The following is a 26,676-nucleotide window of genomic DNA, read 5'->3' as shown; positions in this document are numbered from 1 at the left end:
TTAAAAATGGAGTGGGAGCATAAATGCATTGAATATGAGGCTTGTTGCACTTCATGATGGGCCATTGTTTTTCAATTCTGTGCCATCATTGAATGGTGATTTATGTGAGCCCTTTGCACTGAAAATAATACTTATCACTGGCTGTAAAATATTTGTATTTGTTGTTAGGGAGTCTATGTAAAAAATGCATTTGAGCATGAAAATGACATATTTCGTTCTTATTCAGAATTATTTTGCAGCATCAGATGTGCGGAAGTGCGCGGCCACATTTGGCCCTCTGATGGTGATGATAAAAAAATGTGGCCCTCTTAGTCATGAAAGTTGCCCATCCCTGCACTAAGCCATGGGGTCAGTTTGCAACCAACCCAGGTCAGACCTGGTTTTGTTGGTTAAAGTTTTTTTTTTTGCTGAATCTAGTAGAGTAGGTGTACCTCTTTAAGATTTAAGAGGGTGCCCGGTGATATCCCTTAGGCAATTTTGTATATTAAGCCTTTCTTGTCCAATGTGTTGAATATAAGGCGGATATGGATGAGTTTCCTCTCTCACTCGGAGAACAAAATCTCCACTTCACAAGCATCTACATACACCAAACTTTTCAGTCTTATACCTAACCATGTTTAAAAGGATTTTGCAGAGGGGTTTGTTGATATATGATTCTTAGCCTGATTTACATGACATTTTATTCCAAAAAACATGGCGAAAATGGATTTTTTAAAGGCTGGTATAGTATTTTCTGATTTACTGAATAACTAAATGAGATCCATAATTCCCTCTCTAAAATACTTTTAATCTCTTATGTCAACAAAATGAAAAGAAAAAAATTGAAACTGGCTTTATCCAATGTTCAGATTTGATCAGCACATATTTAATTACATCATACCTAATTTGCATATTCAAACATTACATTTCAGAAAACTTGTAATACATTTATTTTTCATATTGATCTAAGTAATCAACTGGTGAAGTTTCATAGTGATATCTGCTTGTTAATTCTTTTACCCTATTCACCTGTATCCGCCTTATAGTCAACACATTGGACAAGAAAGGCTTAATAAACGAAATTGCCCAAGGGATATCACCGGGCACCCTCTTAAATCTTAAAGAGGTACCCCTAGTCTACTAGATTCTGCAAAAAAAAAAACTTTAACCGACAAAACCAGGTTCACCTAAAAATTATGGCATTTGGCTCCCGGACTAGCCTCCGCCATTCATTTGAATGGAGGGCGGGACTTAGTCACACTCTTCAGTTATATAATACCTCCATGGCCTCACTTCACCTCGCCTCGTCCTGCGTTTGAGTCCAACTCTCCCAGCTAACCGTGACAAAACCCTAGGAAATGAATAGCATTCAAGCTTACCCGTAATTTCCCGACTATTAGCCGCGGCTTATACATTGATTTTGCAACAGTTCTTCAGCTATGAGGTTAATAAAGGAGGGCAGTTAATATGGTGTTTATATGGTTTTAATCCTCTTAACTTGCATAAAACACTGTCCTGCGGCTTATACACAATGTGGCTTATATGCAGGAAATTACTGTACCAATTGTGTAGAAGGGGTAATATTGGTCTGTTCAGGGATAAAGCTGTTCTGAACTTTCCTTAAACTTCATCTATGTCAAGACTAAGCTAATATGCACATACATGTGCCCTCTAATGGTTGATTTGAAACTTTTGAAGACAGCAATTGAGATCAAGGTAAAACGTTGTAGCAGATTAAACCAGTCATGTGACATTTGTCTAAAGGGATATTCACACCAAGAACGATAAAGATAAGAATAAGCATCCACACTGACCAACGATATGCAAAATCTTTCCTCGTGTTAAAGGTGGGGTAGGAGATGTTTGGAGCATGCTCTCTGGAGCATTTTTTTTTTTTAAACATATTGCTTGAAATACTCTTCACACCCCCATTGCAACCAATTAATTAAAAGTTTGGACACAAAAATTGAAAGTTTTACCGTAGTGGCCTCTAAAACAAACAATCCAGGAAAAACCCTACCCAATCATACTGAATGGACTCCCGCTCGTGCATAAGCATTGCACGTTCCTGTACTCTGGAGGTGTGACTTCGGGGGAAGTCTGAAGAAAGGGGTTGGGACTTTTGACATGTGTATTTTCAAAATGCAGCATTGCTGGAATCGTTTTCTCGGATCTTCTACCAGGGGGTCAGGATTTGACTGATTAGCTTCGCCGATTAGCAAGGCACTTCCTCGTCGCCATTTTCCAGAAATACATCATGTCCGGTGCCGTTTTCCTCATGCTGATTGGTGGCTGTTCCACTCTCAGCTCATGCACGAGCTTAGTGTGGGCACGAGCTCTCCTTCTGTACCTTACGTCAATCAGTAACCTGGGGCCTCATTTATAAAGACTGCTACACACTAAAAAGTTCCGTGAACGGGGCTGAAATGTGCATACGCGCCTTTCACCGTCAACGTCGGGATTTATAAAGAAAATATATGCGTGAAAAGATGCGCAATTCTACGCATCCCTTGGACTGTCCGTAAAGCTTACGAAAAGTTTTTCACGCATGAAAATAAGCGACATCTAATGGCTGAAATCACAAAATAAAGCTCAGAGGGCATTGAAAAGATCTTAACACTTCAACATTTTATTATGTTACTACCTTTGTGATCACTATCATTCATTCACATGATAGGCTATGAGGTTTGTAGCCAAGGTTGCCGACAAATAGGCCCAAGTCTAAACTAAACTGCAAACGTTTTCATTAAATCACGTTTAGTAATATTGATATTGATATTCCTTAATAATAGTAATATAGCCTAAATGCCTCTCCCGACAGTGCGAGGCTACTTGCGCTGCTAGTCTAGAAAAGTAGGCTACTCCGAGAGCGCCGATATCTTGCAAACAAACAGGCAAACATGACGCACAATTCAACTCAGGTTGGTATTTATAAACAGCCGCCTGCGTAAACTTGTGCGCCGCACGGTTTTATAAATCAGAATATTTTTTTGCGTACGCAAATTGAAAGGTTTGTGCGTACGCACTGTTTTAGGGTGGAATCTACGCACACCTTTATAAATGAGGCCCCTGGCACTGGAAACAAGCCCCTTGGAAACGCCATGTTGAAGCCTGAAAAAATCGTTCAATTTTGGCAATTTTCACTAGCCTAGCATTCCCATTGAAATGAATGGGGGCGGGACTTGTTCACTTTCCCCAGTTCTTATAATACCTCCATGTCTTCTACCCTACCTTTAATGAATGTGATGGCTAAATTGTGATGGGTTCTGATTGGCTGTAAGCTCTTTATCATTTTCAAAATAGCTCCGAGAGTGATCCCCAACAATATTGTTTTTCATATCGTTATCATTATAGTTTATGTGTGATTGGTGTCAGTCATATTAATGAGAGCAATAATTCTTTATTGTTATTGTTCTTATCATTCTTGGTGTTAAAGGTATACTATGCAGGATTGGCGATTTCATCGCCGGTTTCGCTTTCACTTTTAATTTTCGCTCGTTTTATGCTTGCATATTTCTCTGCAGAGCTTCCCCTACAGCTTTAGCGTGTATATTTGACAAAACTCCTCAATCGGTCAGTCTGCCGTGCCTTTTCATGAGACTTTACATGACACTTCCTGGAGTAGAGCATGGGTGCGTGCCCGGTGTCTCCTGAAGTTGCAAGTGTGGTTTTACCGCTACAGACCACTAGAGCGGCCAAAAAAAACACTGTTCGATCGGTAATGACTCATTTAATCATATATAACAGTATGGAACGAATTGATTAACTGAAAAACGTTGCATAGTATACCTTTAATGAAGTTTAAAACCATGTTAAACTCTGAAAAGTGTCTAAGCTAGCAACAGAGCAATTGCCCCATAATGACCTATGGTCTGTGAGGACAAGGCGGACACACATTCAACATTTTGCATCAGGTTTATTTGAATTTTTACATGCAGTGGTTGGGATTACATAAAATTACTGCATCTAAGATTTTTTGCAGCATACTACATTATACAGAATATCAGAAGTAAAAAAGTTAGATGTACAGTTCCTAAATAGCCTATACCTAAATAGTATTTGACCTCAGACCAATAAAATAAATATTATATAGTCTCGAAATTGAAGAAAATTGATGTCAACACACTTCAAAACAATAGTGTCAGTGATCATTTGAGTTAACTGTTAAACTAATGTTAATTAATTGAAGTGTAAATGTAGAGCTTGTCCCTGCCAGAATCACCATAGCTCACAATTAAAATGCCAGACAGAAAAACACTGTCACAATCATATAGCATCACATAGTTTTGCAAAAGACACACTTTTTAGTATACAAATATTTTCTAATCAAGAAATCAATATCAAATCAATATCAATAATCAATATCCTGAAATAACACCAGAGCTGTAAATCACAATTCCCTGAAGATCAATTTGCTTGCAAAATAACTAAGACATTTTTCAAATCAACATGCAGAAAAGCATGACACATATCATATGGCTCATTAATAGAAAGGAAATAAACCACTGAAGGCCTAATGGAAAGTGCACCCATTAGAGACGTTTATGTTTCTGAGTAAAATGTATTGATTTCTCCCTGATGTTTCTCAGAGACATATGGCCTCTTCAGCTTCAATGTGGGACCTGAAAGATAATAGAGAAAATTGTCAATTTCTCAATGAAATTACTAACACTATTCTTTTCTGAGTTTTTATTATTATTATATTTGGGGGCCAAGCAGAAAGCTGCCAAGTCACCTATTGTGACTCCTTTCCTTATAAAAATAAAATAAAATATAATATAAAATATAAAATAAAACAGTGCTAAAGAGCCATCAGTGCATAAGTCCATTTACTAGTATGTCCAATTTTGAATATCAGATATAATTGGAATCCTTGGATGAGGCCGAACTCGATATCAATTTCCTCAGGACCGAATTAGGAGGAGGCTCAATAAATTTGATGACTTTTGACCACTATGGGGGCACTATAATAACAGGAAGTAGGCTCATATTTCAGCAACGCTTTCACATATAGTAACCAAACTTGGTATATGGACCCATCCTAAGGACAGAAAAAAAATTGACCTTCAACCTCATATCTCGGCAATGCTTTCATGGACTCGTGATCACATCCTGAGAACGCACACTAAACACTAAACCTTTGACCACTTGGGACACTGTAATTAGCAACACTCTCATGTATCATACTCGGGGCCAAATTCTGAGGATGTACAAGGGGGTAATGGGGAGTGTGGGGGAGGAAGTCTGTGTGTGGAGGGCTGTATGATGTTTGTGTCTGGTGGCAGGGGGGTTAGGGGTAATGGGGTGTGTGTGGGAAGAGGTCTATCTGTGTGTGTGTGTGTGCGCGCATGTAGGGGGGTGCAGGGTAAAAAGGTAAAAAGAGAGGAAAAATACAGAAAAACCCTGATGAAGTGTGAGCTTGATGAAATTGGGTATGAGAAAGAGTAGTTCAGCATCATGATGGGTTGTAGTTAGAAACTGTCTCTGTGATACCGCCACCGGTCTAACTCTGGAACGTCTGGCCGGAAATTGAAGATGGCATCACCGACCCTTGTTGTTCTTCCGCCATATTGGATTTAATAGACATTTGCGCAGGTCACAAATTGTATCCAATTCTCGCAAAAAAATATGTACCTGATTTTCAGTCCAAAGCCTCACACAAATTAAAAGAAAGATGTTTGATGATGATTTTGATCGAAAGCATTTGCCCGTTACAGCCAAACAAAATCAGTGGCGTAGCCGCCAGACAGGAAATAGATCATGTATCAGGAACTCTTTCACATATTGAAACCGAACTTGGCACACAGACTCGAGACTCCATTGTGAGAATGCACAAGAAATCTGATGCTGTTTAACCCCTAGGGGGCGCTGCAATTAGCCAAGGCGTTTTTTTTTTGCATTTTGGTCGTTGTGTTGATGCATGTAACTTTTGACCTGTATGCCTGATTTTGAAAAACGAGATACCGTTGGAATAATTGGATCAAGTTAAGAAAACAGAACAAAACCGAACAAAACCCCATGCCAATCTCTAGGTATGGTGAAGGGTGTGTGATGATGTGGGGCTATTTTAGTTCCAAAGGTTAAAGGAACTTTATCAGGATGCATAGTATCCTGAATCCATGAAATAAGTGGCCTTTAAAAATAATTTTAAAAAACCCTGCCTGCCGCTATGTTAACCCTATGTGTTAAATTCCCATAGGGTTACACAGGGGTGCCAATATTTTTTACCCCAGTATTTTGGGAAGAACAATTATTTATTTATGATACATTATTCATTAACAAAGAAAATGTCCTTAAATGTTGGATTTTTCCTCATTTTATTACTTAAGCCATTAAAATCAATTTCCAAAAGATTTTATATTCCTCTTTTTAGTCAACTTTAGCATGAGTGCCAACAATTTCAGCAATACAGTAAGACAGGTCTGTAGTTATTCACATCAGTTGGATTAAATTGACTTTTCTTTAGCAAAGGTATAACCCTCGCTTACTTAACACTAGAAGCGCCGCGCCCCTCTGACCCACTTATACCTAGAAGCGCCGCGCCCCGGTCATTTGACCGCTTTGACGACCTACTAGAAGCGCCGTGCTGTTGGATCTCGAGATCCGTAACCCGCAGTTCGGGTTTGGGCAGATAATCTAAGCTCTAAAATGAATGGGTGGCTAGTTCTAATTCACTCCCCAAATACACTTCTATTCATTTAATAGGTAGCTATGTTCGCGCCGCCGAAAATGACCGGACCGAACAAAGAGCCTAACCTAGTCTGGTTTCAATTACACAGTAGCCAGGATTTCATGCCGCATTTTACAGGCTACCGCGGCTACTTTCTAAGACAATGACATAAAATGACATAAAATGTCATTTATGTTACATAACTCATTTAGATACATGTCTGTGCCATGCGTTTCTTTAGGAATTCACCGTCTTGGTTTGTATAGAAATGAATATTAGCCTAAGTGACATACAAATGGACAATACATGACTGACTGCACAGCATAGGAAAGCCTACGCGACTTTCTGCTTATCCTGCTTGAAAAGGTGTGGTAATGGTGACGTTTTCACAAGCGAGGGCGTGTCGAGGTGTAATGCGGAGAGGCTAATGGCCTGACAGTCTGAACGCAAAGGTGAGGCTTGTGGACCCGGGCTATTAGCACCAGTTTGGCCCGAAGTTAGCCTGGCCCAAGCTGGCCCGATGGTCTGAAGCCGGCTAATGTTCATTCATTTAGGGAGAAGCATCTAGGGTCTACCTCGGAGGGAGGGAGATAGAGAGAGCAGAAATGCTGAGCAGGCAGGCGCGAGAAAAGTAGCCTAGGCTAATTAAAAATGATGAGTGAAAAAGATATTCTCCGTTTTGCGAATGTGTAGGCTATGTTTCGATGTCTGCTGAAAAACAGCTATAGGTCTATTGTTTCTACAATTTAAGCTAACTTCTATGTGAATTCGTGATTATGGATTGAGACACAGATTAACGTCAAGAAGGGACAAAGCCGTGGCCCACTGGTTAGAGCCTCAGCCCTTACTCCCAAGAGTTGCTGGTTCGATCCCCGACCTGTGTGGACTATGGCAGAAGTACTTTTGAGCAAGGCATCAATAAAGTATATTCTGTTCTTTTCTATTCACACAACTAGGCGTAGGCTACACGCACGCTGGCGAATTCGAACATTCTAAAACGCGCATATAGGCCTACGATGAAACATGATTGCGCATTCTTCCACGAGTTGCATGTAAACAACAAACAGCCAGCCTACAGCCATGCAGTGGGGGTGGGGAGGCATTTGCCAATGCCACAGTGATGTCTGTAGCCTAAAATCATGTCCACACGTAGCAAAACGACCCCCACCCCCTCCATGAACTGGTTAGACGTGTAGGCTATGGGGGAGGGGGAATGATCGGTTTCAAATAGGCTATGTTTGCAATGTGTGTTATGTAGCCTATAGACCCCGAAGCCATTTGCTTTGAGAATAACGGCTGGCTGAAGTTTTCATGGCTGATGATGGCTTTAGTTGCCACTTCATGTCTACAGAACATGCAACTGAGTCCTGTGTAGCCTATCGTAGCAACGAGCACAATACTGATATGGTGTATCCAGTGGGAATCGTTTATAGGCTCGCGTTTATTTTTCGCGTGTGTCTGCTATAATTATTTTTAGATGCAAAAAGTCTAACTGGCTTAGCCAAAGTTTGTCAGATGGCGGCTCAATTTGGCTTAGAAAATTATTGGCTGGCGAAATTATTTTTCGTTAATGGTAAACAAATTTCAGAGAGTTATTAAAAAACATTAACAAAAAATAATTATTCGTCGACGTTCAAAATCGGTCAGTGAATTCAGTCAATGAACTATAATATCCCGTCCCTGCCAGGATGTGAACACGGGTCTTCTGCGTCGCAGTCAGGGAAGTTACCGCTGCGCCACTTGCCGTTCTAATATCAGAGTGATGTAACTCAGTAATTCCAGCAAACAAGTAATGTCTCAGTTTTGCTCTCAGCAAAATCTGGAGTATAAAAGAGGGCCGTGTGTTGCTCTTTACATCCACCAACGACAATGAGAGTGGTTGTGTGGCGATGACGTATTTTGACAGTTCAGTCATTTGTGCGAAGTCGTACTCAGAAATGAAAGCCTGTAAAGTTTGATTTCGTAGCCTACTTGTAATTTTTGAATTCGTTTTTTTTCCCATCCGTATTCTGATGGATAAAATACACACAATATATTTTATGCACGACTGGACTCATTTGAGAACTCACAAATATTTATTTTATGCACGACTACAGACAAATACGAACCTGCATCAAATCTATGACACGAATATATTGACAGCTATCTCACTCCATACAAATACAAGATAAGATATACAACTATGAATGTACGTAAGCATACGCGCCCTACGTACATAAATAGGCTACGACGGACGAATTTCAGCTGAAAATATGTTTTACACATGTAGGCCTGCCTAATAGAACGTCGCAACATTTTCAAAACAAACTCGCATTTTACCACTGTAAATCGCCTCCATAGACTATGCCATGTAAATGAAAAATAGTTATTAAAATAAATCACATATAATACATATTGCACATATATAAACTATATGTTTTATGGTAAAATATTATTCTCATGCCCGACTGTCAGGAAACCCTTGCGACATCTGCTGTGAGAAAAGAGAATAGCAGCCTGGACAAACATGGCCGAACGCGAGACAACCTAGTGTTGTCACATAATGAGCGCAAAATATCTCTAAACTAGCTTGTACCGGTGTGCTTTCGATCATGTAAAAATTCTGGGTGACAAAACACGCGTATTTAGGAAAAGTCGTGAACGTAGGGTCCTGGAATTTAATCGAGTGAAAAGATTTATTTTTTTTTGTAATCGCTGCGGTCAAATGACCGCAGCCCGGCAGTTCTAGGTATATCTAGGTCAAACCCACACGGCGCTTCTAGGAATACACGTCAGCGGTCAAATGACCGGCGCTTGGCGCTTCTAGTGTTAAAAGAAGAAGGAAGTATTCCAGAACTGAGTGTTACCCACATGTAGCCTGGATGCCAGACCGAAGTTTAGCCCCGCCTACATCCTTTTTCTGCAGGGAACTTCGGTCTGGCACTTCTCCTTTTAGCTGCTACTATAGAGCTCGACAGTCCCGCCCACAGCCTTGTCCGGAAGTAAGAATCCAATACAATTTCTCCATTGACAACTGGAGAATAAGCCATAAAACCAGCTACGATGTGACTAAGCGATTATACCTGCTCATATAGATGTCAAAAGTTAATGGGGCATCAACCTTGTTTTGAGAAAAAAATGTTTTATTCATGATTTAACGAGAGAGTACTACACTACCCAACACCCTAACGTGTAAAACTGGTGAAAGCAGAGCCTTTGATTGGTAGAGATCACCGTTGCCATGGCAATCCCAAATAAACTGTCTCAACTTTTCCAGTGCCTATCGTCCAGCTATCGTCTCGCTGGAACTTCAAAACTTAATATAGCCGCAAGCGGCGATGGCGGGCCCGAGCACCTGCGGTGCGGACCCGTGACATTTGGTGGAATCTAACAAAGCAACACATACTTGTTGGTGGGCATGTGCATGAGCAACACACATGCCCACCAAATTTGGTTAATTTCCATCAATGTATGTGTCAACCACAACAGACAGCAAGCTAGGTGGCGCTATAGAGTCCCAAAGCCACACCCAAGGCAAGAGCTCTGTCTATGACTAGTGGCAGCAATAACACACAAGTGTACCTAATTGTTGTGAATGTATGTGTCAACAATAATAGGCAATGTGCTAGGTGGCGCTATAGAGTCTCTAAGCCACACCCTAGGCCAGAGCTCTATCCCTGACTAGCTGTAGCAATAACACTCATGCCCACCAAATGTGGTTCATTTTCGTGAATGTGTCAACCATAATAGACAATGTGCTAGGTGGTGCTATAGAGTCCCTAAACCACACCCTAGGCCAGAGCTCTATCCCTGACTAGCAGTAGTAATAACACACATGCCCACCAAATGTGGTTCATTTTCGTGGATGTATCAACCACAACAGACAATGCGATAGGTGGCGCTATAGAGTCCCTAAGCCACACTCTAGGCCAGAGCTCTGTTTCTGACTTCCGGCAGTAATAACACACAAGCTCACCAAATTTTATTCATTTTCGTGAATGTATATGTCAACCACAACAGGAAACACACTAGGTGGCGCTATAGAGTCCCTAAGCCACACCCTCGGCCAGAGTTCTGTCTCTGAATAGCTATAGCAAAACACATGCTCACCAAATTTTGTTAATTTTCGTGAATGTACGTGTCAACCACAACAGACAATGCGCTATAGAGTCCCTAAGCCAAACCCGAGGCCAGAGCTCTGTCTTTGACTAGCAGCAGCAATAACACACAAGCCCACCAAATTTGGTTCATTTTTTGTGAATGTTTGTGTCACCCACAACAAACAACGCTCTAGGTGGCGCTATAGAGTTCCTAAGACACACCCTAGGCCAGAGCTCTGTCTCTGACTAGCAATAGGAATAACACACAAGCCCACCAAGTTTGGTTCATTTTCGTGAATGTATGTGTCAACCACAACAGACAATGCACTAGGCGCTATAGAGTCCCTACGCCACACCCTAGGCCAAAGCTCTGTCTCTGACTAGCCATAGCAATAACACACAAGTCCACCAAATTTGGTTCATTTTCGTGAATGTTTGTGTCAACCACAACAGATAACGTGCTGCTAGGTGGCGCTATAGAGTCCCAAAGCCACACCTTAGGCCAGAGCTCTGTCTCTGACCAGCAGAAGCAATTCCACATGTAGCTGCCAAATTACATCCAATTCATAACCTTTTTTCTGCCTATAACACCAACTTCCTGTTTCTTAATAAAACGCCATAATTCAAACCCTCGCCATTTCAATATACTTCCAAAATTCAAAAATCTGGTCGCAATTCCTCTCGGGCAACCCCTCAATTTCATATTAATGCTTATATGACATGATTTTGATAAACCGTCTAGGAGAAGTGTTTCAAAATACGTGATGTGCAAAAATCATAATCATAACTCAAATTCTTTTAAGATTCACTATGTAGTTCAATTGTAAAACTTGTTCAGATTCATACAACACACATGTCCACCAAATTTGGTTCATTTCCGTGAATGTATGTGTCAACCACAACAGACAGTGCGCTAGGTGGCGCTATAGAGTCCCTGAGCCACACCCTAGGCCAGAGGTCTGTCTCTCAGTAGAGGTATCAATTCCACAGGTAGCAGTGCAGAGCACTCCATACTGCCAGACGTTTTACAGCATTTTGACTGTTTTTCCAAGATCCACCGAACGGTGAGCTTTATGACTATGTAAACACCAAAGGTACCAAATGAAAGAGTAGACACTCTTCTTTCACCAGGAAAAAACGGTTTGTTTCTACCGTTTTCCGGTCTTTAGTAATCGCCAGTAGAACATGGGTTGGTTTTGCTAAAAACACCTGGAGAAAACGATCTTTTTGTGAAAATCAACTTTTTAACGTTAGCGTTTCAGTAGTATGTCAACCACAATTGCACTGTTATCTCATCAGTCTTGTCAAGGTTGCTAGGGACTATGATGGTCGCTATAGACTCTGAACAGGACGGTAGACTTAGCAAGCTAGCACTAGCAAAGTTGTTGTTGGTAGCACTTTATAATAACCATCCGTTATAGATGGTTAATTGATGCTTTATTTTGCAACTATAATTAAACATTTAATAACTTAATAATCATAAATTAATCATTTGTAGATAACAATCAATGATTACTAAACACATAACTTACACATACTTTATTATCAGCTTATGAAAAAAGAAACAATTTATTTATATACAACATACTAAAAGATATCTGTTTAGTGATAACTTGGTTTCAGTTTATTTTATATTAGTAAGCTACATTATTATTGCAAATATCATGTTATTAATAGTGATATATTGAGTTATTGTTAATGATTATAATGTTGATTGTAGGCCTTTCCATAGCCATATACACAACGCCTATGCATATTACATAGGTCGATTAACTATTGAACTATTAATGATGTTCTATGGATTAACAGCTGGTTAGAAAAACAATTACAATATCTGTTTTTCAGATGGCTATGATAAAGTTGGGCCTTAGTCTTTTATTTGTTAGTAAATCATTTGCAAACTATCTAAAAATGTAAATATCATTCATTGATGGGAAATGACTTGCATCAAACCTTTTTTGGAGAATAATTTGGATGGCTATTATAAAGTTGCATCTTAGTCTTTTACATGTTAATAAACAATTTGTAAATGATCTAAAAATGGCAATCAATAACTGGAATGCAAACCATCTATGAACACAATGTTTATTTGAAGTTTCACCAAAACATTTATGAAAGTTGACAAAACAATGATCATGAATCAAATCAAAATGGACAACTTCTGTTTACATTTCTTGGCAATGTCGTGGAGTAGGCGACCCATTGCTATGTTTTCTGGCTAGCCATTCATTCAGGCTAACAAGTCTTCTCCTCTGCAACCGCCATCGTCGTCGATAGGGTTACAGGCGATTTAGTTTCACCATCTAGTTTCCTGATCTTCCCCGACCTTGTAAAATGTCTACTTTTTCTTTTTAATATTTCGTGTCTCAGATAAATGACAATGAAATGTAATTATATGCTTATTTTCTTCTTATAAGTCCACATACTTCGAGATCATGTCACTAGCGACTTGTTAACAACAACATAACCTGACGAAAAAAGAAAGTTTAGTCACCCTCAGACGTAGTTTCCTGAATTCATTGACTTCAAAATAAGAGTTTGAGATCCCTCTCTTTGGGGTCGCAACTTGCTAGGTTGATTTATGATTTGTACATTTTATAATTCATAGCATATTACTGGAAACCAACCATGGTAAATGGAGGCTGATAAAATTATGGCAAGACAATATCATCGGTCAATGCTTGTATTTTGTATATTGACGTTTCCCTCCAATCCATTGCTGCTAGCTTCACAGCTACCAATGCACTTCTGTTCTGGTGTGTATTTTATGGCACAAACGCAGAGAAATGATATTTCCTTATGGAATCAAAATGCCTGGTTTAGCAAGGGAGGTGCAACTAATTGAAAGTAAAAAGAATTTAAAGAAGTTTATGAAATAGTTGCAGAGGAGAAGACTGATTTAGAAAGATTAAATGCAACTGGCTTGAAAAGGAAACAGGTGCGTGTTTTTGGGATGCTTTGGGATGATGTCGTTTGTTCTAGTGCCATAACGGACAAGACAAGCTGGTACCTCTCATCGTCCACAATATTAGAACAGGGACCTTATAAGTTTTGAGTGATGAATGGCGGTGAGCCTATCGTCAGCTACTGCCTGCACTTGGGTAGGAGTACGTGAACCTGACACAGTCAAGCATTCGTCAATGCAGATAGGCTGCAGGTTGCCACACAGCACAACGAGAGGGCCTGGCAGAGTTAGCCTACAAGGAGAACATCTCAAGAGGAGGAATCGGATAGCTGACTTGCTACAGATCACCTTAATTGAGTGGAATGATCGCAATGGTCCACTCTGGGTCGCCTAGCCTACTCCACCACATTGCCAAGAAATGTAAAAATAAATTGTTCATTTTGATGTAGGCTAATGTTTTCCATTATCAAATTGTCCTGATCATTTTGTTTTGTCAACTTTCAAAACAGTTTTTTGGTGAAACTTCAAATAAACATTAGCCTATGTTAGATGGTTTTCTCTCCAGTTGTTGATTGACATTTTTAGATCATTTACAAATTGTTTATTAACATGTAAAAGACTGAGATGCAACTTTATAATAGCCATCCAAAAAAGGTTTGATGCCATCATTTCCCATCCATTAGGCTAGTGATATGGACATTTTTAGATAGTTAACAAATGATTTACTAACAAATAAAAGACTAAGGCCCAACTTTATCATAGCCATCTGAAAAACAGATATTGTAATTGTTTTTCTAACTAGCTGTTAATCCATAGAACACCATTTATAGTTCAATAGTTAATCGATCTATGTAATATGCATAGGTGTTGTGTATATGGCTATGTAAAGGCCTACAATCAACATTATAATCATTAACAATAACTCAATAAATCATTATTAATAATATGATATTTGCAATAATAATGTAGCTTACTAATATAAAATAAACTGAAATAAAGTTATCACTAAACAGATATCTTTTAGTATGTTATATATAAATAAATTGTTTCTTTTTTCATAAGCTGATAGTAAAGTATGTGTAAGTTATGTGTTTAGTAATCATTGATTGTTATCTACAAATGATTAATTTATGATTATTAAGTTATTAAATGTTTAATTATAGTTGCAAAATAAAGCATCAATTAACCATTTATAACGGATGGTTATTATAAAGTGCTACCAGTAAGGATATTTATCTCCCTCAACAATGGAATTCTCTTCTCTGATTGGCTAATGGGGTGGCCATTAACTTCGTATAACCTGCTACCTTCGAAGTAGTTCCCGTTTCACACTTGAATATTAATTCGCCAAACTCGTTGCGAAGTTTAAATGAACTGTCACGTTGCATCCAAGCTGAAATACAGACGTGCAGAACCATAGTAACATTGTAGCATATGACGGAGGTGGATTGTAGCTAGTTGGATGCCATGTAGGCTATAAAAGTAGCGATCTTTCAAAGTTAAAGTTAATCAGAATCCTGGGAAATGCCCGCTTGACAACGGCAGAGATAGAACTAACGACTGGCTTTTGGCCGTAGCAACCAGCCATTTAGAACTAACGACTGGCTTTTGGCCATAGCAACCATCCATTTAGAACTAGTAACGGCAGTTTTGTCCTGCAAGTAGAAAGTTGATATGTGGCGGAAAGTAGTCCCACAGTCAAGGCAGTTTTAGCGATGTTAACGGACGCAACGGTGGAATAAAACTATGTTCTAAATATACAGGTTATGGATACAAACGGGAGATAAGCGGGATAACGGCCTTCGAGGTCGACCGGTTCGATGGAAATAATGGCACGGCGGAGGTAACTCCGTCTCCGTGCTTCACACGTCGCCGGAGTTCTAGACCTCCACCTAGCCATTATTTCCATCGAACCGGTCACCTCGTCGGCCGTTCTCCCTTACTTATTCGCTGGACCACGTGCAAACTAGATCCACTGTGGTCAATCTTCAGTATGTTAGCTTGCTGCATGTCTCTGCATGTTGGCTCTACAGGCAGATACTAATCATCCAAATGGCACTGCTGCCATCTAGCGGTTCGGATCGCTAGTACAGTCTGTTTACAAGCCTGAAACTCTGCCAGATCGTTCCCAAGCCCACTCATGAGCCCTCCCCATTGAAAAACGCAATGGCAGTCAAGGTATGCGTCTAAATTGACATTTAAAGACGTCAATGGCAGTGAATGAGTTAAAGATATGTACACAGTCTTGTACCTTTGCCTTTTTTTTTTCATTTTTCTTTTTTGCTTGAAATGATGTGTTGTATAAGTATGAGTCACGCCGTAGCTGTTTAGCCTAAGGCATGGTCTAAAACTCTTTACACACAGATTTTTCCAGACGTCAATGGGAGAAATGAATGAGAAATTTACATCCGGACAATCAGCTCTCTCGGAGGAGGGGCGGGACTGTCGAGCTCTATTCGCGATACAGATCTGTTCGGACCAATCAAATTGTCAATTTGTCAAATTTCTGTGTTGATTGACAAATGAACAGCAGTGACGTTCACGGCTGCATGCTTCTGCATGCGTCCTCGTTCGACGAGTTGGGTGTGAGACCGTGTTGGGTGTGAGACCATGTTGATTTTGATTGCAACAGAAACGCTATGGCTATGAATACATCATTTTTTCATGCAGTTTGGCCTTTCGTTTAGTTTAGCTATGGAAACGTGGATATGAGGGAAAACTTTCACTTTCACCAAGTTAAAACGGCATGTTTGCATGATGTTGTTCCCCTTTGTTTGAAATGTCTGTTTACTTGTTGGATAAACGACACACTTCCCCAGCTGTTCATTCACTCTAAAAAATGCTGGGTTAAAAACAACCCAAATTTAGTTATTTTCAACCCAACTGCTGAGTAAAATGGGGTCCAACACAGCATTGGGTTATCTTAACCCAGCAAATTGGGTTATTAAATTTAACCCAGCGGATGGGTTGATATTTTAACCAATGTGTTGGGTTATTTTGACACGAATGTTTAGTTAAATTTACATAATGTTTGGGTTATATTTGAAACCAAATCCCAAAAAAATCCACTGGTTCATTTTTAAAACACTTCACTTAAATAGCCAAACTTAAAGTCACACATTTTGTTGACAGCTTGGATACAGACAATATATTATATGAGAAATGGGCAAGAATAGCCATGCAATGAAATAAAACAGACATGATTATTTATTTTATACTTTTCTTTATTTTTGAACAGTCTGTGATAGGCTACTTCCATGAAGGCAGGCAGATTCCACGGTCCGTTTCGGGGGTCAGCCCTGTCAATCAAAGAAAAAAAAAGAATCAATCAGTTATTTACAGAGCTTTATATCAAGACTTCCATGAACCATTATCAATGAATGATGTTGACAAACATTAAAAATCCACCAGGAGACCTAATATTATGGCGTTGTTTTAATCCTAATACAGGTCATACAAAACGTGCGTTTGGAGATGAGCTGGATGCAGGCTAATAAACGTAATTTCAGTAGTGGCGATGCTAACGTTAGCTAGCCAATGTTAGCACGTTATTCAGTCAGTGGATCCAAGGTGTTTGTAACGCTACTACCAAAATACACCCAATAAGTAACATGGCTATAACATGAAGCTACCCTAAATTAGTTATATTATATGTTGTTTGCCATGATTATTACCGTCAGTTACGTGTGTTGGGCAGAGACTACTTCGCTGTAGCCTAGCTAACATTAGCTGATAAACCTCAGCTGCACCACAAAGCATAATTTTGTTACTTGTCTGCTAACATTACCTACAGCTGTTATGCTAATTTTAGTTCGTTGTAAAAGGTTGTTTTGTTTCTGTTCAGCGGTTCATACCCAGTGAACACAGAACTGTGTTTTTTATGAGTCTGTCTTTGTGTAGATTTAACATGAACAGATATTGTAAGTTAATGTTAACTTAGCTTAACTGCTAGCTAATATAGCTGTCATGCTTGAGGCTGAATGAAATCGTCAGGCAGAATATTCATTCATATCACAAAGGGTATGTCTCTGGGTGGACTTTTAAAATCCGTCTGGATTTCTTTTTAAAATGCAGAAGTTAAAAACAGATACATACCTTCCGAAAATCGCCTGATTTCCATTGCATTTGTTGGCAGCAGCTGCTGGACTGGACGGTTGAAAGAATATGTCTACCGATTTTTTTCTTCAACCTCTCAAATAACTATGCAGCTGTGTTAAATTCACCCAGGTGCTGGGCAGTGTGCTCCACATCAGGTGGGGGAGAGGAGGGGCACAGTCCTAAATGGTCAACCCAGCAGCGCTGTACTATCAACCCAACAAGTTGGGTTACAGAAATGACCCAATACGAGTTAAAACAACCCAATGAAATGACCCAGCAGCCTCAACCCAGCGGTTTGGTTGAAAAAATAACCCAGCATTTTCTAGAGTTTAGAGATTGCATGTTTGTACAGTTTGAAGGAATTATTTTAAAAAACGAAGGAGGGGAAATGTTTTCCATATGGCCTACCCTGCTAGGCTACATATTTCTTTGTCTTAGATTTCGCTATAGGTGTTGTAGTACAAGATAGATACTGACAGCGCAATAACTTGTTCTGTTTGGTTTGGTCCATCCAATGAGTGCAGAGCTATCCCCCCCGCCCTGTATCGGTTGAATGACGTCCTCAGGCTAACCGACATGTGTGAGTGCCAGTAGAATAGCAGGTGCAATAATAGATTATAGAAGAGTAGAAGGGACAGGATCCAAAGGGCATGATGTTGAACAACTTCACTGAAGCAGTTGAGAAATTGCTTCCTCATCAAGAGGAGAGTGGGGCTGTTTCTCAAAGTCAAGGACGGGTCCTTCAAAGTCAGTTTTTCAAGGACATTACGTAATCGAATCTCGCCAAGCATTGTTCCAATTTCAAGAGTGCTTTAAAATTCTATCAAGTACTGAGTCCTTCATTCTGAGAATTTATGCATTGATGGACCCCTGGCACTCAGAAAACACCCACAATCCTTTGTGTACGGACAAGGCATATTTTAAATTCTCTGGTGGTGTGCTTTTCTTTAGAAAAAGAGAGTGAGATGGAAGATGCAAAGAAGCAGTACGTGTTTAAATGTAGGCTAAATACGATTTCTGAAGTGTTTTGTTATGTCGCTTTCTGCGCATAGAAAAAACTTGGTATTAACCCTTTCTTTGCTTATCCGGCCCTCAGTGTCAGAGTGGACATGTAAGGAGCAGAATATAGCAGACGAAGGGATTACAACCCAGCTCCACTGAAAATAAAACAGTGCTAAAGAGCCATCAGTGCATAAGTCCATTCCTTAAAGGGGACATATCATACCTCTTTTTAAACTAGGTTAGAATTGTTCTCTCCCAAATTGAGCCGTTTCTGGGCTGGCCACGCCTCCGGCTGCATGTATTGATTACGCTGCTCCTTTCACAGGTGAAAATGACTAAAACAGAGCTGGCATCCAACCACATATGTTAGACCCTGGTGCTAGGGTTGGTCTATGCAAATTCCCTTAGTATGACATCAGAATAAGGGAGCCATCCAAATGGCTCAGAGCATACTTTCTTGATACCAAAGTCTTTCTACTGATCTACAGAAAACGGATGGATGGGTTTTTTTCGCGCTTGGAGTGTTTATAAGAACAGTAGAGGCCTAAATATGAACACGAAGGCCCGCAAAAAGTGAGTTTTGCATGATATGTCCCCTTTAAGGTAAATGGTATAATGAGATTCCCATTCTATATCCATGAATATAATAATATGGCTTTTACATGTTTCATGCAAATCTTAATGCAAAAGAGTACCGCACGCACATCCAAAAAGCAATAAAAACTGGGTGCTGGACAGACAAGCGTATGTCAGGAAAGAGAACAAGAAGTCTGCACACCAGGATATGCTCCTCAGTTATTTTTTATGACAAATCACCTCGTGTAACATGAATGTGACACGTGATGATTTACCATTGAAAATAACTGAGGAGCATATTCTGGTGTGCGGACTTCTTGTTCTCAGTCGAATCTTAAAGCTTTTTACCCACCCAGTTCTCCTCCTGGTATAGAAAAGTCTTGCAGTAGAATAGTCCACTTCTGAACCCTCTGAGCATTGGAAGTGGCTTTACTGTTTACACGTTCCATTCCCTCTTGAATGGCTTTGTAAATAGCATGCTCCTTGTTCCTGACAATCTCTGAGACTTTAGTAGCACTAACACCATGCTGTTGACAGAACTCAATCACTAACGGGCTTAGTTCGTCTGTAGGCTCTCCTTCATCATTCATGACACACTGAGGAAGTGTATGGCAGTGGGTTAATACAATATCATATTTTGACACAAAAACAAATCAAGAGGAAAAATATGACTAGCAAGCCTTAAAGCTCTCTTACTTTCATTGTGAGAAGCATGGAAAGGAACTTTTTCTTGTCACCTATTAGCATTGCATTGCTAATGATTGGAATTTCCTCCTTTACAAAATCTTCAATTGGCACGGGAGGAATGTTTTCTCCTCCAGCAGTGATAATTATCTCTGTAAAGCAAAATGTCATGGTAGTCAGATTTTTTAACCGTTTAAGATGGGCATACACTGCGCGATTTTTTTCAATCGCGGTATTCAGCTGCTGCTCATACTGTACGAGTGAATTCGCAGGGGCAGCTCACGATTCCTGTTCTCACACTACACGATCCGATGGTCGGATGCGATCTGACTGCTCACACTGTACGTCCATACACAACTCGTCGGACTCTTCTATCCGGAACTTTATCCACTGTGCTGCCATGCGGTTCTGTGTTGTCTACTTGCTTTTAGGGTTGACAGGTCACGTGAGGAGAAATAAGAAGCGAAAATAAGCCCTAAGCAATCCCAAAAAGTTAGCATCCCCTCCCTGAACCCCTGTTGCATTTCTGGGGTGGTCATGTTAGAGAAGACTACAGTTAGGCCTACAGCGTAGAGTCGACACAGAGACGTAGGGGGTATTCACACCTGCCTTGTTTAGTTCGATTAAAACGAACTCAAGTTCGTTTCTTGCTTGGTTCGGACCTTTTTGACTGGTGTGAATACAATCACTCGAACTCTAGTGCGGACCAAACAAGCGGACCGAGACCCAGCTGAGGAGGTGGTCTCGGAGCGGTTTCTATCGAACCCTGGTGCGGTTCGTTTATGATGTGAAAGCAGACCGACCTCGATCCGACCCAGTTACAGAAATCTACCTTTTTTGGATTTGACGAGCCCCCCCCTAGGCTAGTTTTTGCGCATTATGGGAAATGTAGGATAGCTCCGTGACGCACAACAGCTGTACGCAGCAGTGGGCTAACGCTTTTTTGCCAACAATAATTTGATTTTGCATCTCCTACCCGTTCCGTCTTCCGTAGGCCTGCTGTTAGCATGTTGGACACACATGAGAGCTCTTCTCAGCTGTTTTGTTGCATGTCTTTGTCGTTGCAAAATTACGAGCATGATATTGTTAAACTTGCATCAAACGGTCTTGACGCTCAAGCACTTCTGCAAAGCTGTAACTGTATAAACTATATTGCTAAGATAATAACGAGTACAGTCACAAACATAGTATTTACGTGGGCCACCTTTGACTTTGGTTTCCTATTCTTCACCCCACCTACACGTTTACCAGCCAATGGTTGAACGACCTTAGCACATGTGCTTTTGTTTATAAATTCTGGTCCGGTTGCAATTAATCACGGTGTGAAAGCGAACCGCACTAAAGAAGAAAAAAAGAAAAAAAAATTGGTCCGGACCAAATAAGTGAACTAACGGACCTTCCTGGTGTGAATACGCCCATAGGTTCAAAATGCTCTCTGTATGTGTAACCTAGACGCTGCGTGCAACTCGTAACTTCGCGCCCAAAATCAAGCCCAAGTCACTTAGGCTATAATAAGCGGACTATGGAAACACTGTTTGTTTTGTCATCCGTATCTGTGTTCACGCATGTGTAGTGTGACAGGTTGAGGTAAATCGGCTCGTAGCCTCACAAGGGGCGACCAGGATTTCAAACAAGTTTGATTTTCATCCGATCGATCGGGAGGTGGTCGTGAGGTGGTAATCGCTTCTCGTTACCCCATGTAACAAAATGGGCCAAAAATCGTACAGTGTATGCCCAGCTTTAGGTTTTCAGGATTGTCTTTCAACCATTATACTTGTTAAATACAACATTATTGCACATTATCTCAAGCTGAGGAATTGATAGACTGACCATTTCAGACAAGGAGGGCAGTGTGTGTCAGACCCGGCTGCAGAGTGCAGCGATAAAGGGGGCATTTGAGATTTTCAGGGGGGCACTATTTTCAATCCTAAAATTAAACGTGATTATTCAGGCCCTGCAGCGGGTTCACAAGTGAGGCGGTCCGTTATTTCAGGGTAGCCACAGGGTTTATGTCTGATAAAAAAAAAACCTGGACATATCGATGACCCGACCAACCACTTTGCTCACAAGTGAAAATGTCCATTAGATATTACACCCACAAGACAGAATCGACCTTTGTGCAGTAAAATTGTGCATAGCCCTGATCATTTTAAACATCTCAAGTATTCTCATAAGAGGAAACTTATCCTACTGGCCTGTCAGTCTTCTGAACGTGCTGTCATCTTCGTCCTCCACCTGGTCACCCATATTAACGATAACGAAAGACGTTGAGTAGGCTATTTGACGCTAGGTAGACTATTCAATCTTCACTGCTTCTACCACCTGAAGTACAATAGCTGCCAAGACAGACACGCTAGATAGGCTATCCACGTCCCTACAGAGCCAATGATAGCGCATTCTACACATAAGAAACACCGACCGCAGTGAGCACAATGCATAAGCTAATTCAAGTAGGGAGAAAACACTGCTAGTAAATTGAACTATTGACTATTAAGCCCACTGTAAAAAGATTGTCAACCCCGGTAAAACTGGAATGGGTGGAAACTAGAGCCGGGACTTTAACGCGTTAATTACGATTAATTAATTACACAAACCTTAATGCGTTAAAAAAATTGACGCATTTTAATCGTATGCATATTTATTTTTGCACCGCGGAACGTTTCTCACGGGATGAGTTTCAGACGGACCGATTATACTGGAGCACCAAGTAACGCGAATGAGTTCGGTCAGTTCAGACAAAACAAACCACAGTGGCACAGTGAACATGAACAAAGAAGCTGATGTGACTGCGTTGGTTGGCCCCGTGGATGGGAATGTTGTTACAAAAAACGAACGGATGGAAGCGTCGATAAGAGCATGGTTGTGTGCAACCTATGCAACAAGGAATTCGCGTATCACCGCAGGTATCTAGCGTGGACAAAGTATTGTGATACTCCAGACACTTTAGGGAAACCTCTGAGCTTTATTTATTAAACAAATAGCAACCGAGTTGCTGTTACAGCCACAACTCACGCTTATAACAGTAATCCACCGCACCTAATTCCATGTCCAACTTCCATAGACCTAAAAGAAACTTCACACTCAGAACCGCATACAAGCACACACGCACACACGTAAACTCCACCCCCAGTTACCCTTAAAGGGACACACACAACAATTTCATGAACTCAACTCAAGGTAACAGGTGACACACAATTAACAGGATATCACAGTATTATAGTTTACAGAAGGTCTACCTATCTATAGGCTACCTGAATTTCTGAAAATGTAATATTTCTAAATATGGTATTGCTACACTTTATGGCAAAAATTGCACTGGTCTGTTGGACTTATTAATAAACAATATTTTTGTTGCTTAAGCTTAGGCCTATGTATTCAGTCATTATCCAATAGTAGGCTATAGCCTACTAAAAATCCATGTGAAAAAAAAAATGCTTCTCACTGTTCTCAGGTTATATATTTATATGCGATTTAAAATGCGATTAATTTCGATTAATTAATTACAAAACCTCTAATTAATTAGATTAATTTTTTTAATCGAGTCCCAGCCCTAGTGGAAACCCTAAACTTTATTTTATTTTCGAACGTATGGTAGCCTATGCGCCACCATCACGTTTGGTGTAGCCAGTTCCATCAGTTACATTATAAGCTAATTGTTGCTGCAGAGTCGAAAGCGCGAGCAGAATTTTTTAGTTGCATGCCTGGTGTGTTTTCACGTCATGGTCTGACTTACCTTTAATTCTTCCTGTGATGAACAGGAAACCATCTTTGTCATGTTTACCCAGGTCCCCAGAGTGTAGCCAGCCCTCATTGTCCAAAGCCTCTTCTGTCTTCTCAGGCATGTTCAAATAGCCCATGAACACATGTCGTCCATAGAAGCATATCTCCCCATTTCCATCCTTATCAGGGTTATCTAGCTTGGTATTGCAACCAGGCACCTCTTTACCGCAACTGGGTCAATATAAAGACACAACACTCAAACGCAATATCAAACACAATGACAATATCAAGACACTCCATGGGCTACTTTTGACACTACACAATTTAAAGTTAAGAATTAACAATGACACTTTTTAAATGTTTTACATTTACATTTACCATATCCTCACAGACACACATGGGCGCATGAACAAGTCTGTCTACCAGTTTCCAAAGGTTGACTTGTTTGCTGCCCTTCCATACCTTTGCAAAGATTGCCTACAGCATTTGAGATGGCTAAACTTGTTCACCTCCATGCCTTTTGAGTTTTTGGCCTCCCCAGGACATAGGCACAGGTTGAGCGTGTACTGAGATCACCTACTCATGCTTGTGTGAGTTGCCTTTGGAAAGCTTGTGTGTGTGTGTGTGTGTGTGTGTGTGTGTGTGTGTGTGTGTGTGTGTGTGTGTGTGTGTGTGTGTGTGTGTGTGTGTGTGGTTGTAGATCACTTCTGGCTGGGCAGCCATCTGAGGGTTAAGCTAACTGTATCTGTGTTAGGTCTGGCTGCAGAGCAGTCACCAACTTACGGGGCATCTCAATTTATTGTTTTATGTATTACATTTTGTTTTTGGTTATTTTGTGATGTATATTGTGACTGTTTCTGTCTTGTGCACCCCTGCCATCCATTTTGAACAAAGAAAAGAGATAATAATACATTGTTTATATCACTGTCTGTATCAATTTGGTTGGATAAACCTGAGGGTCCTGTCACAGTTATATCTCTCTGCACCAGATAGTTCGATTGCATGTTGTGAATGAATTAGCCAAAGGAGGTCAAATAGTACTCATTGCATGGTGTATTGAATGTATTGAATTGAATTGAAACTGAGCAGGACCTATAGCTTACCTTGTGATGCGGACGCCCTCCTGGCAGGAGATGGTGTGGGGGCCATCTCAAAAAGGGGAATGTGCAGGCTCATAAAATACTCAAGGGTGTCCCTGGTGATGGGAGCTGCCCCTGTATAACATGCCTTGCAATTGCCAAGGCCCAAGGCAAAACGCACCTTTTTGAAAACCAGGTTGTTGGCAACAGAGAAACCCCAAGGCACCACATTAGTCCTGGAATGAACACAGACACAAACTAAAGATTGGATGGATTGATAGAAATTCAGATTATAATTTTAGCCTGATATCTTATTTTGTTGCTTTCATCAGTATTTCATTGACTGAAAAAAAAAATGTTTCATGGTTCATCGTGCAAATGGTGAAAAGGTGTAGTATGCCACCCTGTAGATGGCTTAAAAGGGATATCTCTAATTTGTGTTATTTTACTGTAATCTAATATCCTGACGAGTCAGATTCATATCAAGATGTAGGGTCTGGGAACTCACTAAGCAGGGCTCAATCAGAGGGGTGGGAAAAACGGTTGTCTTTCAAACTCCCTCTCCACGCAATAGGTTAGCGCTACAACCAATCAACCAACCATTCTTATTTTCAAGTAGCAGCAATACACCTCTGAAGTTCGCCCACAGAAAAAGCTACCATCTTTGCCCAAATAAGGAGATCCTGTATCTTGAGATTTTTTCTATGGGAAAGGAACATGAGGATTTTCAATTATCGCACTTGACTCTCGCGGGGATGATGACATTGTAAATGCAGACGTGTCTCACTAAACAGTTTTGTCCACTGCCGTCTAGTGGATACTGTGATCTTCGATCTTTGCTACCCCAGAGCTAACTTACAATGAAACTAGGCAGTTAGCTTCAAATAACTCCCGGATCTCCTTACATGGGCAAAGGTGGCAGCTTTGGGTCCTTTTTGTAGGCGAACTTCAGAGGTCTGCAGCAGGATGGGGAAATCACGCAGTTTAAATGATAAATGTGCAGGTTTATTTACTGTGTGCAGGTGCTCTAGATGAAACAAACAGAATACTTTGAAAAAAGTAAACAAAACCAGCCATCTTAGGCAATATAAACTGACACTATAGACTATAGACTTAAAACATATCTCTTTAGTGCTTCCTATAGTTAGGTATGGTGCAGTGTGGAACTTCAACCACCTCAGGGTCTTATTGGAACGGACCTCTGCTGTGGGCTTGTGTGACTGGTGCCCCAGTCATGCGTCCCATGGTGGCTACTGACCACACCTGTGCTGCTGCTGACTACCCTCCACCATGCCTTAGTTATGCTGCTTTAGCATTGCGCTGCGAGCAGGGTCAATTGTGAACAGGTGTAACTAACTAAATCAGAATGAACTGGCAATAGAGGCTGTTCTATCAAAAATAACAATGTTATTAATACACATGGATGGCAGTCCATGAAAATAAACACAATGAAATGACTAATGAGAATGGGTTTGTACTACGCTAGGGAGATCATGGAGGCAAACTCTCTCAAGACAGGCAAATCACTCCAAAAGGTTTTTAGCACATCACCAGTATCATGGCTATTCAGCCCACAGCAACAGTAACACACTTGAAGGGCCACAGCAGGCCAAGGTGACTCAATGCAAGCACACGTGGACTAACCTACCAGATCCCCGTTATTGTAAGCACAGTACCCACCTACACCTAAAGAAATAAAACCAAAATGGCCCATGCACACTATACAAACAATCTTCTTAATTAACCATAAAAGTTGACAATGGGAAAAACAGTGGTTGGCTCCTTCTCTGGTGAGACTTTTGTTTGCGGGTAGGACAGTTCCCTTCCCTGGCCACATGCAGGTGACTGGCATCAACTCGACTGCAAACAATAGACCTCTGAAGT

At 40.5% G+C, this 26,676-nt stretch overlaps 1 pseudogene; it reads right to left on the bottom strand.

The window, feature by feature from the left end:
- Positions 1 to 3,875: 3,875 nt before the first annotated feature.
- Positions 3,876 to 26,676, bottom strand: part of LOC134089322 (long-chain-fatty-acid--CoA ligase ACSBG2-like) — a 34,434-nt pseudogene continuing 11,633 nt past the window's right edge.

This window comes from Sardina pilchardus, chromosome 8 (assembly GCF_963854185.1).
Source record: "Sardina pilchardus chromosome 8, fSarPil1.1, whole genome shotgun sequence".
Classification (NCBI taxonomy): Eukaryota; Metazoa; Chordata; class Actinopteri; order Clupeiformes; family Clupeidae; genus Sardina; species Sardina pilchardus.
Note: the sequence above shows the minus strand (reverse complement) of the source record. Positions and strands in the feature narration are given on the sequence as shown.